Below are 15,619 nucleotides of genomic sequence, written 5' to 3'. Positions count from 1 at the left end.
GGTTTTAAAGACTGAAGAAAAGCTTTACTGGAAGCCAGAATGTTATAGAGAGGAGACTTTAGGTCCCGCATTCCAAATAATTTCCATAACAATGGTCCACAATTGTAAATTAATGGTCGATGTCTGTTGTTGTAGTATAGCAGATAACATAACGTCGCCTAGGTCTCATGTCTGTGTTCACTAATGTCAGTAGTTATTTGGTTTTTATTTTGCATGCTCAAAACAGTTTTAACCCAAATGTGCTCTCAGTCTAATGAGTAAAAGGTTTTTAAAGATTATACCAAAATCTGTAGAAGCATAGCATTATATGAAAAAAAGTTAAAACTCCCTAATAAAAGTTTTCAAAATGAAACTGATCTTTTTAGATCATGCTAAAGAAAGATTTTCCCCTACTATTGTAATCAGCATTGGGTGTGATTCTGGGGCGTATATGCAGAAATAGACAACCAAATGTGCTGAGCAACACAAAAACACTTTAAAGAAAAATATAAACTCCTTATTTTTAAGATTTGAGCCAGGGATGGACTAGGGTGTATGAAGCCCAGGGAAGGTTTTCATTTGAGGGCTCATTCCAGCTAAACTCGTATAAAATATGCTGCTTTCAGTTTTCTCTGAAGATAAATCTTAGATCTGAAAATTACATTAATACCTTACTTGAAGGTGTTCCTATGACCCCCCAAAACCTAGAATTGTTAGTTGTTGTTAACTAACTGACATTAGCATTACAATACCATAAACTGCATTTTTCCCCATTTTTTTTCCATTCAAGCATTACTGGAATTTTGGTTGTACATTATTGCATGTCACCCCCGTTGAACATATCAGAATAAAAAAATTATACTGGCAGCAGCCAATAAAGTTTAAGAGATTGTGTTGGAAATGTTTCATAATATCAACAAAGTGTTAGAAATGTAACAAACCTGTTAAATAAACCTCTGTCTTCTGTCTTAAGGAATCTTAAACAAAGAAATTAGTCCTAATTTCTGTAAAACAACTTTTTTAAAGACATTTCCAATATCTGAGTAGCAACATAAGCAGTTATCAAGGACAACACACATGTGTTTCTAGGTGTTTCATCTATAAAAATACACTGTATTGTGTCAATTGCCTGCAGTATTCTTTCTGTAATACATAACAACTACCAGTAGAGTGCAATGCTCACATAAGTTAGCTGGTACAATAGCTGACAGTTACTTTGTCAGCACACACACAATAAATATAGTGATAGTGAGGGACAAAAGCTGGATTCATGCACTGCTGTCAAAATGTCTTCCTGGACCACAAACCCAGTTTTTAAAGCACGGTTTAATAGCATGGTACAATGACGTAAGAGGAAATCTCAGTTGCATTTTAGCTTTGCCGTTTTATTACTAAATTGTACCCTTACACAGAGAGGCCTCTGTGATTTTTGATTATTTTGCCCTCCTTTCTCACCCTCTCTTTCATCTTGAGGGTGTACAGAGAGCAAAGTCAGAGGATTGTCCCTCCTGATAGGCTGCTGCTGCTTGCCGCTTCTTCAGCACTAATAAGAGTCTCTATTTCAGGCTCCTCAATTAAGCAGCTCCGCTCAGCCTGCTGACTGGCTGCTGTGGAGAATCAGTGTCCTTACATTCACCGGCCCATGTCCTTGTCTCCCTTTCAGACAGGTTCCACTGTGAACCTGTTTGAACAAGGTTTTCCGTTTAGTTCACTTTGAAATAGTTGTTAAAGCTTGTGGCTTAAATGTGAACCAAGAATGATTTTTCTTCATTTTGGACTTTATAATTGAGATAGGAAGGCCGTGTGGAAAATGGAAATGGCAGGGCTATCTCTTAGAACTGAAAATTGGTTTTGTAAGAAGTGATATGAAAGTATAATTTGCTTCAATAGTGCAGTTTTGATGTCCCTCTTTGAGATGTGGTTGAATTCTGCTTCTACAATCATAAAAACACAGGTTTGTCATAAAGCAGATTTTTGTATTGGTGATCTGTTTACTTGAACCTTGTAGTATATGTCATACCATTTAATTAGCTTTTGAATAGGCAGATTGTAACAGCTGGATAAGTCATTTTATAGCATGGTTACTATGAGCAAAGCAGATTGATAGCTTATTATGCCCACAACTTTCTGTCTGCCTTGTTTACACGCAAGGTAAAGTTTCTAACATTTCTCACTTTCATAATTTAAAAAGTTATATGTTCCATTATCAAAAACTGTTGGCAAAGGTAACACAAATTTCAGTTTTTACAAATATTAATATATTGATATATAAATCCTCAAATGTAGTTGTTTTGTTATTTCTGTCTTATTTAACAACCATAAAGCTAAACACACAAACTCGTAAAAGATAAATAAAAGTCTTCAACTGTGTGTGACAGTCACAGTATTTTTGATTAACTGAAACATTTAGGACAACAAAGAAAAAACCCAGAAGGAATTTGTAAGGGGGAAACATTTTTCACATAAACTCCTACAGTTCTACAAATCCTCCTGGGAAGAAAAACCTATAGACTGTTTGTTACTATGGTTTATCTTAAGGTTTTCTATTACTTTTGTTCACTCAAAACTTCTCCCGGCTCTTTTTCAACTCTTTTAACATTATCTCTGACTGTGAAGTCCACAGCTTTTCTTTTTCACAAAGCTGTCCTGGGTTTCAGTGAGTGTCTGAATCCAGTTCAAAAGAGAATATCATAACATTGCCACACCAAGCTCAGCACGTCAGGGAATTCTATAAAAGGATATCTAAGGTTGGGGAAAAAAAACAAAAAAAACACTGCTTAAATCATAAAGAAAATCTTTCCTGTGGGATATCATTTCATCAGCTGTGATAGTTCCAGGTTCCATCATGAGCACACATAAAAAAAAGGTTCTCCCAGATTTGCAACAGTCAGTTAACCCCAAACATCTGGGACCCTGGTCTAAATAATGAATGAGTCAACTACAAAACTTCAATCTGTCTTACTTGTGCGGTATTATTCTCTGCTTAAGTGGTGTGCCAAATGAATATTTCATCTCTATTTCACACCTGGCACTCCATCACTGAAGCCAGACAGTGTGGATGTGGCAAACCTTAGTGGCACAGACATGATCAGAGAGAAGAATGGAAAGAGGGAGCTGTAAATATAGCATCAGAGTCCTGGCAGGAGCCGGCGACAATCTCGAACCTAATCTGAGGCAGTTATAAGCATCTGTTGCCTGGCACCCAGTTCAGTGGAGGTTTTAGTTATTCATCTATTGCTCCATATCTGTCAGGTTTTTTGCATCCGATTCCCCATGCAGAAGATGTATTCAAAAGTGTGGGTGGATGTAGCCTCTCAAAACCCCCTAAGTGAGTCAGTCAGTCAGTCACTGTTACACTTGTCTTCTTTGCTCAGCAGACCTGATTGCATGAGGAGATTAAATGTTTGAACATTGATTAGTTTTGCCAATGTGTGGAAAATAGTATATGTAAATTACATGAGTCTGACCTTGAAGTAGTCCTGACTAATCATTTTCATCTGACCAGTGGGTGTCTGTGTCCTGAAGCATGAGAAATTTGTCTGGTTTCACCTACAAAGGCTTTTTTTGTTGTTATTTTTTTTTATCATGTGGGAGCTGGAGAATGGAACATTTATTGTCCCAACATTGCTTTATTATTTATGTCATTAACTTAAAATACTTTCAGCTTTTCAAGAACACTGTCCCTGATCCAGCTCTTGGTGAGAGAAAAATAAACTAAATCAATCACAGTTTATGTTTTGTTTTATAAATAATAAAAACAGATATTACAAAATGCTTTATTTGATCTGTTAAACATTGTGATGGTAACTTTATTAGGTACATCTATCACTGAATACACACAGCACTGAACCTCAAAGTAGATTGGATACAGGAGTAGAAGTTGAGTCTCATATTTCCACATTGTAGATGTGTAGTAAAAAAATACAGTTATTTCAGTGTATTAAAAATACATATATATTTCTGGCATCTTGTTGAATCTATGACATGGAAGAAAGAAACAGTTAAAAGGCAAAACACAGGTCCTATCTGGTACTATTAATATGTATCTAATAATATGGCCAGTGAGTCTATAACTGTACTCCGAAGAAAAGAAAATCATTAAAATAAATGAAAGGGTTCACAATATTGGATATAAAGTTTATGGAAGTATATGAAATGAAGTAATTATTAGAACAAACCTGGAATCTAGACAAAATCAAATGTGTAAATCTTTGTACTCATTTAGCCTCAATTACTGAGCAATAAAATGAAATAATGAAAACAATATTCTTTATTTGTCAGATTTCCAAGATAATTTGTGACAGCTGACAGATCAGCCTTCAAATCACTCAAAACACAAAGATTTGTTTTCTATTTTCTTCCCAATGACATGAAAAGTCAGTCTATTTGAGACAAAGACTCAGAATGACCTGGGAAGACCTGGGAATGTTGTGTCAATTTGTGATCTGTTTTGTTTTAATGGAAAAAGTGTCCTACATTTTTAACGTCCAGCTGTGCATGTATTATAGAAGTAATTAACGCATTCATTCTCCCAGGGTCATTTATCTTTTGGAGTTTGTTTCCATATCACAGAAAATAGTTTCAGTTTTTGTATAATCAGGCTTTCGGATCTTTGCCGTCCTTAGTATAGGCTGAGTTTTTTAATATCTAAAATTCAATTCTCATCTCTGGTCATTTTTTTTTAGAATGGTAGAAGAAAACATCTTGTTTTTAAATTGACTACGCTTCATTGTTACAACACCACCCTAAAGGTGTTAGCACTTCAGTTGTTTCAGCTGAAAGTCGTCTTGTTGGTGCCTGTCAATAAGCTAGATGTTGCAGCTCAGTGACACCTGTAAGCAACGTGTTATCATTTGCATATATCAAATTGTGCGCTATGTTTGAGAAGTGATGATTGCAAGATCATCCTGTACCCCTTTATCACAGTCGGCTAATTTCATATTATTTCTCAACTTGAACTTTTTCGCCCCTGGAATAATTGTGTGGGGGAAGAATAGTCTCATTTTTAATGGAAAACATTTTGCATCATATCTTGAGTATTTCCCCTAGAGTTATAATTCCATGTCTTTGTCAGGGATTTTTCTTTCTTCTTGTGAGTGAGCTGACAAAAAAAAAAAAAAAAATCCTGCCATAAATCACAGGCTTACCTTAGAAGAAGAGGGAATAACAAGTCGATCATGGTAGGTGTGATTTACAAGCATCCTGAATCATTTGAACCAGACAAAACCAGGCTCTTTTCTATCCAGGCAAATCAGTGTTATTAATTTTGATGTCCACAATGTGTGTATTTTTTAAAATCAAGACTTAAAAGTCACTAACTAAATAATTACAAGGCATGAATCATTTTCCAATCTGAGATGAATACACCTTAGCTTGTTGCTAAAGGTTTATTTATTCTTTTTTAAGCTAAGTAAAACATTCCTCTGTTTTATGACTATTCCTCCAACCAAGCAACTCATAAACATGGAAATGTGATCTATTATCTAATATAAAACATTTCCGCTGAAAATAGATGCACTCAACCAAAAACAGAAAATATTTACCATATTTCTTCAGCTGAAAATATCGTGCCAGCTATATCACTTATTTCAACRACATAAATATAAAGCATAAATAGAGCAAGTTACTGTAGCAGTCCGCAAATGTGTTTCATTCCAAATATCAACTGATACTCAAGAACTATATATAAATCAACATAAGCCTTGTGCATATCTGTGCTGGAAGATGCTGAGTGTTTACGCAGGCAGCCATCCAGGCCAAACGCACCAGATAGCAAAATTATGAATGGTAATTTAATCACATAATGGCTTTTATGCTCTCCAAAAGTCTAATTCCTTGTGTCTGCTCCTCTCTAACAAGGATGCTGGATGAATTTTAATGATGGGGGCTTCAGTGCAATTGTTTTATTCCAGTTAAGACAACTGTGTTTATGACTGATGGAAAATGATATTCAAAACAGATTCAATATAATAATTCAAAGGGGAAAGAGCATGGATTTGCACAACCTTAATGAACACTGTTAAGCGACAGAATTCGATTATCTTGCTTAGTGTTTATAATAGGACAATTATTGGATATCAATAGTGGTCCTTAAAGCCAATCTGCACCCACAGATCATTAAAGTTTATCTGCTGAACCTAACAAGTCAAAAAAGATATAGTGATATTTATTAAAGAAAAAAGTCAGTATGGAAGCTTTAAAAGTGGCTATATGACAACAAACGTGGAAAATATTGCTTTTATACACTTTAGTGGATAAAAATAAAGACAAATCCAACATTGTATTTCTTTTTTCAGTCATTTACTCAATACTGCACAAACTCATGTGTAAACCAAAGATGATTTGTTGTTGTACAGACTGGAAGGTTTAGCAGTCCTTAAAAACAGCCTTCACACCTGAAGTTTTTCTGAAATTATCAGTTGAAGCTAACTCACATGTTGCTGTGCTGTGAAACAAGCCGGAGAACCTTGAAATTAAATCCATAGATGTGCTGAAAACATGCAAACTCAGGCAGAAAGACCTCAGCCCACCTCCTTGCTGTGAGGCACTGAGCAGCTGTTTATTGAATACATCAAACCTCTTGACATGTTTGAACATGAAAACAACTCCAAAACAACATTTAAAGGCTGTATTAGCAGATTCATATAACTGTAAAACACAAACTGTGCATTGAATGTAGGTTGAGCACAGAATGTTTAACGTGTTTGTCACAGTCATAAGCTTTCATTGATGGACTATGAATGATAGAAAGCCAGTGCCCGGCATTACATTTAAACATGTTACATGCTCCTCCACTAAACTGACCTTCATGTGCTTTCCTTCAGCCTCCTTGTAGAACTCGGTAATTGACAATTTGCTAAGCTCAGCCCCCTTAATCACTGCTGTTCTGGCTGTCAGTCTTCTATTCTTGCAAAAACAGATATGCAATTTACAGCAGCAACAGGGGGATGATTTAAATTCTGTGTAATTCTGTTTAGTAGAGCACAATTGGATGTGTAAAATTGCCATTGCACGCTAAGAAAACCCTGCAAAGGTTAGGAGCTTTTAGTGAATAGTTAAATTAGATTAAAGTGAAAAATTCTTTTGTAAATCAAAATGGAAAGGAATTTGCTGCTCAAAGTAAACAACAAGAACAAAACTGCCCTTCAGCTTGTTTAGTGTTCTCCTTTGACAATAGAGGCTTCTATGCAGACCTTATAGAGCCAACATTTTTTTCTATTCCCAAAATTATGATTGCAAGGAAAATTACACTTTTGACTGTGCGGCTGAATAATAAGTAATTTGTTAAATATTTCTACAAAAGAACCACAGTGGGTTTTCAGGTCCAGTTGTTTGTCCAAGTGAACAGCTACGTATGTTTATATCTTTGCCACCTCCTCTTCAAGAAAACAACTGATTTATATTTGCTCCCCACTCATTAACAATGACAATTTAATGTAACTCAAGAATCTGAGCAAATTATGTAAGGAGATCCCTTGGTTTTTCCAAATACAGTTTTACATGCTTTAGAACAAAAACATTGAATTCAATCTGATTAAGTATATTTGAATAGCAAAGCCTTACAATCATTGTTGTCTTACAAAATAAATTCATTAATTATTCATATCAATGACACACCATATCTATGAGTGGAAGAACAAAAATTCATTAAATAAACATCCACTTCTGGGTACCCCACACAAGATTTCACCCATACTGTACATTTTAGCCCACTCATTGCACTAGACTTATAAGTCAAAGTAAACTTGTAATGGACACACGTCCATTAGACATCACTCTAAAACATAGTTGTTGTTTTTTGAAGGTTGGAATATAATGGTGTGGGGCTGTTTTTCAGCATATGATACTGGCAGATTTCTTGTAACCAAAGGAAGGATGAATGGAGAAATGTCAAATTTGTAATAAGAATCTAAAGATGAATTGAAAGGAGATTTTTCTTTGAGACAATGATGCCAAACGTACAGCCATGGGAATTTTCTATTATTTCCAGAAGAAAAAAATACAGCTGCTAAAATGACCCATGCCAATTGCCTAACTGGAATCCAACTGAAAAGTTATTGAAAAATCTAAACAACGGAGTGAACATAAGACTTCCCGGGGACCTTCAAGATTTGAAGACAGTTGCCTAAATAGTTAATAAATTCTGTGTGGCAAGTACTCATTCCCTCTGTCATCCATGCGCCACACACGACCCGTTTCTTTGTATGTGCAGAAACATTGGTTATCACTGATGTCAGTGGTGAATTTTTAATGTTGGTAGCCCCAACAAAAATATTTTTACTGAGGAAAAACATTGACATTCCTTCACTAATTTCCCAGCTATTTACAACATGTGATATTTGAAAGACAACAGAACATACATCAGTAGAGATGCACAGCTTCTAAGAGGCACAATATCATAGAAATTTATTTATGCGCAGTGTGAGACTTCATAACGTAAAAAGGCAGTGAGGGACACTGAATCCTAACGGCAGAACGTAGCTGAGATCATTCTGTGTCAAACTACAAAGCCAAACACAGTGTGGGAGCACATTGATGAGTTCACATAAAAGCCTGTAGTATTGATTGTGCTTCAGAAGTGGTCTTTCATAGACAAAAGATAGATGCCCAGCTTTCATTATCCAAAACACAAACAGAATAACATATGAATTCAAACTATTGTGAAGTGATACAGTTTGCTGAAACGGGAGAAATAAAATGGTTCCACTGTTGGCTAACATCCTTGCACTGTTTATTGTGCAGCTAGCTGTTAAAGCCAGACACTTACAGAGATCACTTTGAACCTCTCAGGCTTTAAATAGCAAAGCAAATAAATTAACATAAGCACACACACATTTACACACAACAAATTAATTACTGTGTGAAATTTATAACAGCACACAAAAACACATTTAAATGAATTCAAGTGAATAAGAAAGTAGCATAGACAAAGTTTTACCTGGCTTTAAAACTCTTTTTTTTTTTTTTTACTAATTTTTGAACTCCAAATGGACCCACAGAGCGCAGGTGTATGAAACAGAAAGCAAGCAATTATACATTAAAGCTGTAATGTTAATGCACTCCAAAGAATGCTGTCAATGTTATTTGTTGATGGCAACACTCAGAGGATTTYGGTTCATTATGGTGACYATTGATATTTGAAATCATTTTAAGTACAGAATATGCCATGCAATAACAAAACCATGTTTGTCCTTAAAGAAAAAATAAATCAATGTATCTGAACTTCAAAGTCTCCTGAATGCCAACATTCAAAAAAAGCAAACAAAAATKKTCCTGTCTGAAAATAGAGGAGAAAATGTGTGGCATTGTGAACAACAGACCTTGTGCAGAAGATGAAACTGAAATATTTMTTACACAGTTTTATCTTCTGTAGTTACACTGAGATTTCCARGACAAACTGAACAGAAGATGAGGCATTTCTCAAATCATGCTTCCTTGCTGTTCAGAGAAACCACAGAACCACAAAACTAGCCATTTTAAATTACTGCTTCACTTTGAAATTTTATCAAGTGAGCTTTAAATACTGCCAATACCCATTCATGCATCAAAAACAAATTATTGCATCTTTATGGTGTTTTTTTCTTGTGTAACAATTCAAACTGCCCAAGCAGAGGTATCCCAAGGACACCTCACCAGGCTCTCACAAACAGGCTCTGTACAAATATGTGATGCATAACTATATGAAAATACAAAGACATAAAAGCACATTGTTTTGTTTATATAAAAAGATAATAATCTGACACAGAGCAGTACGCAGAGGCACAATGACAGGACATCAGRTTCTATGTCATAGAGGTAATGTTAACATTAAGCCATGTTGTTTAAGCAATTTGATGCAGCATGGGAAATCAGCTGTTTGAAATGTAAGACTCTTCATTTCAAAAGGACAACTATTTAAAAAAGGTACTGTGATTTMTTTTGATTATTTCTGAATATATTTTAAGTCACACTGCAGTARTAATTCCTGGAAGTTATCAAAAARCAATCAAAAAGACTGAGAAGTTATACAGAAAAAAYATACAAGCTCTAACCTTTTCATCAGAAGCCAACCTTCATGATGACTGGAATGCCAGAAAGTTGAGTGGAAAGCCAATGAAGAGGCAGAAAAACAAAAGAATGCTAAATCAAAGTAACTGGACACACAAGGTAGAGCATGAACTCTGTTTCTGTGTCCAGTCAGTCATGGGTCAGTGGCRGTGTCACTCACAAAGAGATTTGAGGTTTGCTATGTTTTGATGACATTTAGGTGATATTTTCACAGACAAAGTTAATTTCACCTTTAAAGCTGCCTACKTTCTCTGAACCTGATGGACTCTGAGAACATCATTGTCACTCTATTCCAACTGAGAGATTAAGTTTAAGTATTTTGAAGTTTCAGTAGATTTGCAATCTCAAAAGCAAAACCCTAAAACTTCCTGTGGCTCATCTTAGTTTTAACCCTTGTGTGTGCGAGGACTGAGGCAAACGATAAAATGTTTTACATGTGTGGGGTCGGTTGGACCCCATTTCTACATACAGGGGTTAAAGTGGTGATACATGTTTRGTGGGGGAAATTTTATTATGCCCTTTGTCTCAATGTAGCTATTTCAGTTTGGTCTCTTCAAATCATGTTTCCTCATCCCTGGAAAACAAAAGTGATGCCATTAGACCAGTGAGACCATGAAAATTTGCTTCCACAAAATATGTTTTAATCTCTTGGCTTCTACAAGATGAAGAAAAAAAATCTGATGCTTATAGGTTTTATCTTAGACGTAATAATTAATCTCACATCTTAAATATAATTCAAATATTTATGTGTTGCTTACAGAACAACTCTTTTTCCAGATACATTTTACCTTTCCTATCACAAAGCACCCTTACACAGGCTTAATGGTTCCATTATTCTTTGCTATTAATATGCTTTATTTCATAAAACACTGTCACTAACCTTATTCTGGAGCTTTAATTTCCAATTAAATTAGATTTGTGTGAAATACRATTAAGTACAAAAAAATGTCAATGATTGGATTCATTGTTGGCTGAGTCCAATTTTCTCCCAGGCTTGCAACGTGTTTGATATGAGAAAAATGTGTTATCTCAATGCTTACAGACATTTTGCATTTCCTTTACGGTCCTCTGCTATTACAGGACACTCATATGTGTTTGAAACAAATCTGCTCGGAAAACTTTTCTTGACTTTTCGAACATTTCGCAGCATCAGTTGTGATGGATTTTCCAAAAAAGTTGTATAAGATGGCCAGAAAAATCCATTGAACAGCAAAACAGTGGTCTGTTCCTAAGATTAAAAAAGCCCATTGCACCAAAACACCCAATGCCAARCAGACATATAAAAAACAATCCACTTGAACTGGTCTGATTGTGCTGTTGAACCACTCTGTCTGGTCAGCGATAATCACAAAACAGGTGGTAAACGCTGCRCTATATGTGTAGTCACAGYCTGCCATTTCACATCACAGCCAGAATTACCTGTCTCACCTGAAAAGTCAGATGGTGTTTATTTGAGTTCTGCTTCAGATCACATTGATTGTGTTCAAAGCACACGCTCTGCTAAGTTTAATATTTTGTCTTTGAAACAGACAATGCTAAAGTGCTGTCATTGCCAGAATCATTTATTCTCTTCAAAAGTTAAAATAAAATAGACATGTTATTTTTGGATTATTATAGGCTTTGTTAAATGTAATGGACCAGGTTGTAATGAAGACTCAGATAAGCAAAACTTGCAAACTTTAAATTAAACAGTAAGTGCCATTTTCAGCATTCCTATTTTGTCATTGCAAGAAAAAAGAAATGGAAAGTTTCTGGTTATAGATACACATCCTGGAGGGAATTCCTCAGGAGAAACAACAGACTTACCTTTATGGACGGCAAGAAGATCTTCAAACCTTAGGTACTTGTACTATTACCATTTGAACTATGGATTCAACCCATACAAATGACACACAACATTTCATGAAAGGTGAAAAGCTGTGGGAGCTGTGGTGGAGTCAGCTGCATATTGTCCAAAAGCAACAAAAACAATCTATTATCTTCCTACTGCTTTCCGTTGCCTTCTTTGTGTTTGTTGCAGGCTGTAACATCTGGCTGTTGATCATGTAACTCGTGTGTTGCAAAAAATAGTGTCTCTATTGCTGTTCTGCGAAATACTTCAATATGGCTGAAAAATCATCTCATCCCACCACAACTTTTTTATCAAAAAACATGAGGGTTTTTTTATTTATTTWTTTTTTTTAATTGGCATGTTTACAGTCAGCAAATTAATTTTCATAGTTTCAAGTTGTGGAATTTTGTGGTTAATGGAAACACAACTAGTGTCTGATTTCTTAAAACTCTCTGTATTATGTTCTTACATTGAAACTTCAGGAGGTAACTGTTACATGTTTGGAAAACAGTTTGTGTTTTTCTTCCCCTCCTTTTTGCTTTCTGTTTCTCCACAGATCCAGTGAGAAATCTGGTGCTAATTTGCCCTKATTGACTCATGGGTTGGGCTGCACAGTGGCGCAGTTGGTAGAGCTGTTGCCTTGCAGCAAGAAGGTTCTGGGTTCGATTCCCGGCCCCGGTCTTTCTGCATGGAGTTTGCATGTTCTCCCTGTGCATGCGTGGGTTYTCTCCGGGTACTCCGGTTTCCTCCCACAGTCCAAAAACATGACTGTCAGGTTAATTAGCCTTTCCAAATTGCCCCTAGGTCTGAGTGTGTGTGTGCATGGTTGTTTGTCCTGTGTGTCTCTGTGTTGCCCTGCGACAGACTGGCGACCTGTCCAGGGTGTACCCCGCCTCTCGCCCGGCACGCCAGCTGGAGATGGGCACCAGCAACCATCCCGACCCCACTGAGGGACAAGGGTGAAAGAAAATGGATGGATGGACTCATGGGTTTGAGAGGAACCAATCAGTACTCAAGAAAGCCCTGCATAAGATGCTCGCCTGTAGAACTGAGGCCTTCTCTCCCTTGCTGGCTAATTGACACACTGCTGCTTCGCTCTGTCTTTGTGTAAAAGTTTGTGGTGGAAATTAGAGGACTAGGTAAGTTTGGGGTACCCTGTACATTCACAATGGTTCTACTGCCATCTGCAGAAATGCACAGCTCTTAATCAAACAGCCAGAGTCATGAGGAGTGTCTTAGCAGTGTCAGTCTTGCCAGTGTACATAGTGCTTACATCCCTTCTACCTCGCAGCATGCACCATCATTCAAACCCAAGATTACTCRTTTGTTGCAGTTGTACTAATAGCAGAGAAACAGCCTAACGTTACATGAAAACCACCAACCTTTCATGATCATGGCAGGCTCCTGTGGAGAAGGATMATTTGTGGAGGAGAGAGAGGGAGAGGGATCTGAAAGGAGTGCTTGTTCAAATCTTCAGACTAAGTCCAAGATTATCTCAAAACTTCCTACTGCCACTTTAAATAGCTGTTTTATGAAGTGCACTAGTTCCTCCTGCAGCAAACCACCCATACAACATAATGCATCCATGCCTGTACTTTTCAGTCGGGATGACATTTTTAGACTTTTTAAGCTTTTTCCTCCATGTATACATCTAACACCAATAAAACTTTCATGTGTGAAATACAGAACCAAGTTCTTTTCTGAATGGTGTCATGTCTGGGCATCCACACGCTGTTTATATTTACATACACTGCAGCTGTTTTAAAATATGATTATGGCCCATTCATTCATTTGAAAATTTTACCTGAAACTAATACCCTGAATGAGAAACAAATGGGTTTTTGGGAACAGGCTAGAATGTATTTTAAATTAATCCGTGTAAAACGGTGTGTTGTATTCAGTCAGGTTTGCTTGCCTGTGACCCTGCTGTGTATTGAATATTATTGTTTCATGTGTAGTTTGTCTTCAAAATCTGCCATAAAAATATCTGTTTCAATTGCAGGGAATTAATTAAAATTCTGAACGAACAAAGCTGAATGAACCGTACTTTGAGAGACATTAAGCAGACCTCAGTCATTATGACAAATGGATTTGTTGTTGATTAAAGAAGTTGCAAATAAAGCAGTTGAAGTTATGCTTTCTCTTGTACCTTCTTTGTGCTGCACATTAACAACCAACTTGCTTCTTTTCCACTTTAAAACCTTGAAAATATTCAGTTTTCTCAGAGGACTTCATGCTGTAATTGAAATGTAGAGAACAAAAGTTTTGCTTCACAAAGCCATAGAAAACACATGGGATGRTGACAAAGAAATAACCCTGAACGTTTTTGACATACTAATCAAACTTCATCATCTAAAACATCCTAGTGGACAGAAAATTAATTAATTTTAATTGCAGATGTGCAGCGATAGAAAGCTATTTCATATTATTATGGATTTATGTAAAAAAAAAAAAAAAAAAAGAAAAAGTACCATCAAATTTATAAAATTTGCCTGCCATCCACTTGACAAACAGTAACAGGACACACAAATGTAAGAACATATAAATTTATGCCAAATTAAAAWTTTTTATCATGAACAGATGGATGCTGCTGGTTGATCAGTTTAATTCCTGCAAGTTCTTCAGCCTCCATTTATACAAAGTATTTATACAACGTAAAGTTTTGTAGTACCTTGTTCTAAAGTGAATGTGTTTTTCCTATAAATGATGTTTCAAAGACTATGTTTTAATGATTTAGGACTATAAATTATCTTTGAGAGAAAAAAAACCCCAACTCCATGTCACCACAGTCTCTCACATTTTGACTTGGTGCTGCAAATAATAAATAATTTAAGAAAGTTAATGTAATCTAATTTGATATTTATGTTATTCTTTTCTTTCAAAAAGGATCTGTTAACAGATTTCTGTACATATTGTAATTTGTGATGCCAAATAAAGCTTCTTTTAAACCCACAATGACTTGATGCAAATAAGATGTAATTTCCCAAGACTAAAAAGCCTTGAGTCTGCATGAGTGAATTATGAATGCACCTGAATTATTTGCATCTGCAATGATTTATCAAACAATTGTCAGCTTTCGTGTTCACATATCTGCTAATGTGGTTTGTCTTGAAGGATTAAATGTCAGTTGTGTTCAAAGGCTTGTCTGTTCTCTTTTCGTGTGCTAGATTTTTTTTTTCCAGAAACCTGACATTGTTTAATATTATTAAACATTGAAGGAAATATTAAAAATATCCTTCGAAAGATGTTTTAAAAATGCTGGGAACMTTTTAAAACAGGTAATGAATGATCTGTTTGCAACATCTAAAATTAACAATACAACATTGACAGCTTTGGAAAATCTTTCTGTTTTTGTTAAGTTCTCAGTAAACCGGAATAAAATGAGGAGATAAACAACAAAGCAAGACAAAAAAACATTAAAAAAATTCCAATGTATTAATTCATGAAGATCCACACATGGTAATTATGTAAGCTGTTTGTTTTCTCCTGGTGTCCCATATCATGGTGGCTCAGGTGGCTCAGTAGMTCTCAGYCTTCATGTCAAGATYCACTGTTTCAGTCAGAGTCAGTCTGACAAATTAGATAAAAACTGGTGTCTTCTCTGGATATAGTATCCAAATCTCTAACTCAGTGATGGACATGATCATCAGCCCATGACACTAGCTGGGAAAATACCTCAACCTATTTAAATGTTAGTAGAACTGTATCAAGTAACATTTTATATGAGCACAAGCTTATCAGTAATTCATTTTGTATGAATAT

This window comes from Poecilia reticulata, linkage group LG5, assembly GCF_000633615.1.
Source record: "Poecilia reticulata strain Guanapo linkage group LG5, Guppy_female_1.0+MT, whole genome shotgun sequence".
In the NCBI taxonomy this organism is placed as follows: Eukaryota; Metazoa; Chordata; class Actinopteri; order Cyprinodontiformes; family Poeciliidae; genus Poecilia; species Poecilia reticulata.
This window is presented reverse-complemented; position numbering follows the sequence as displayed.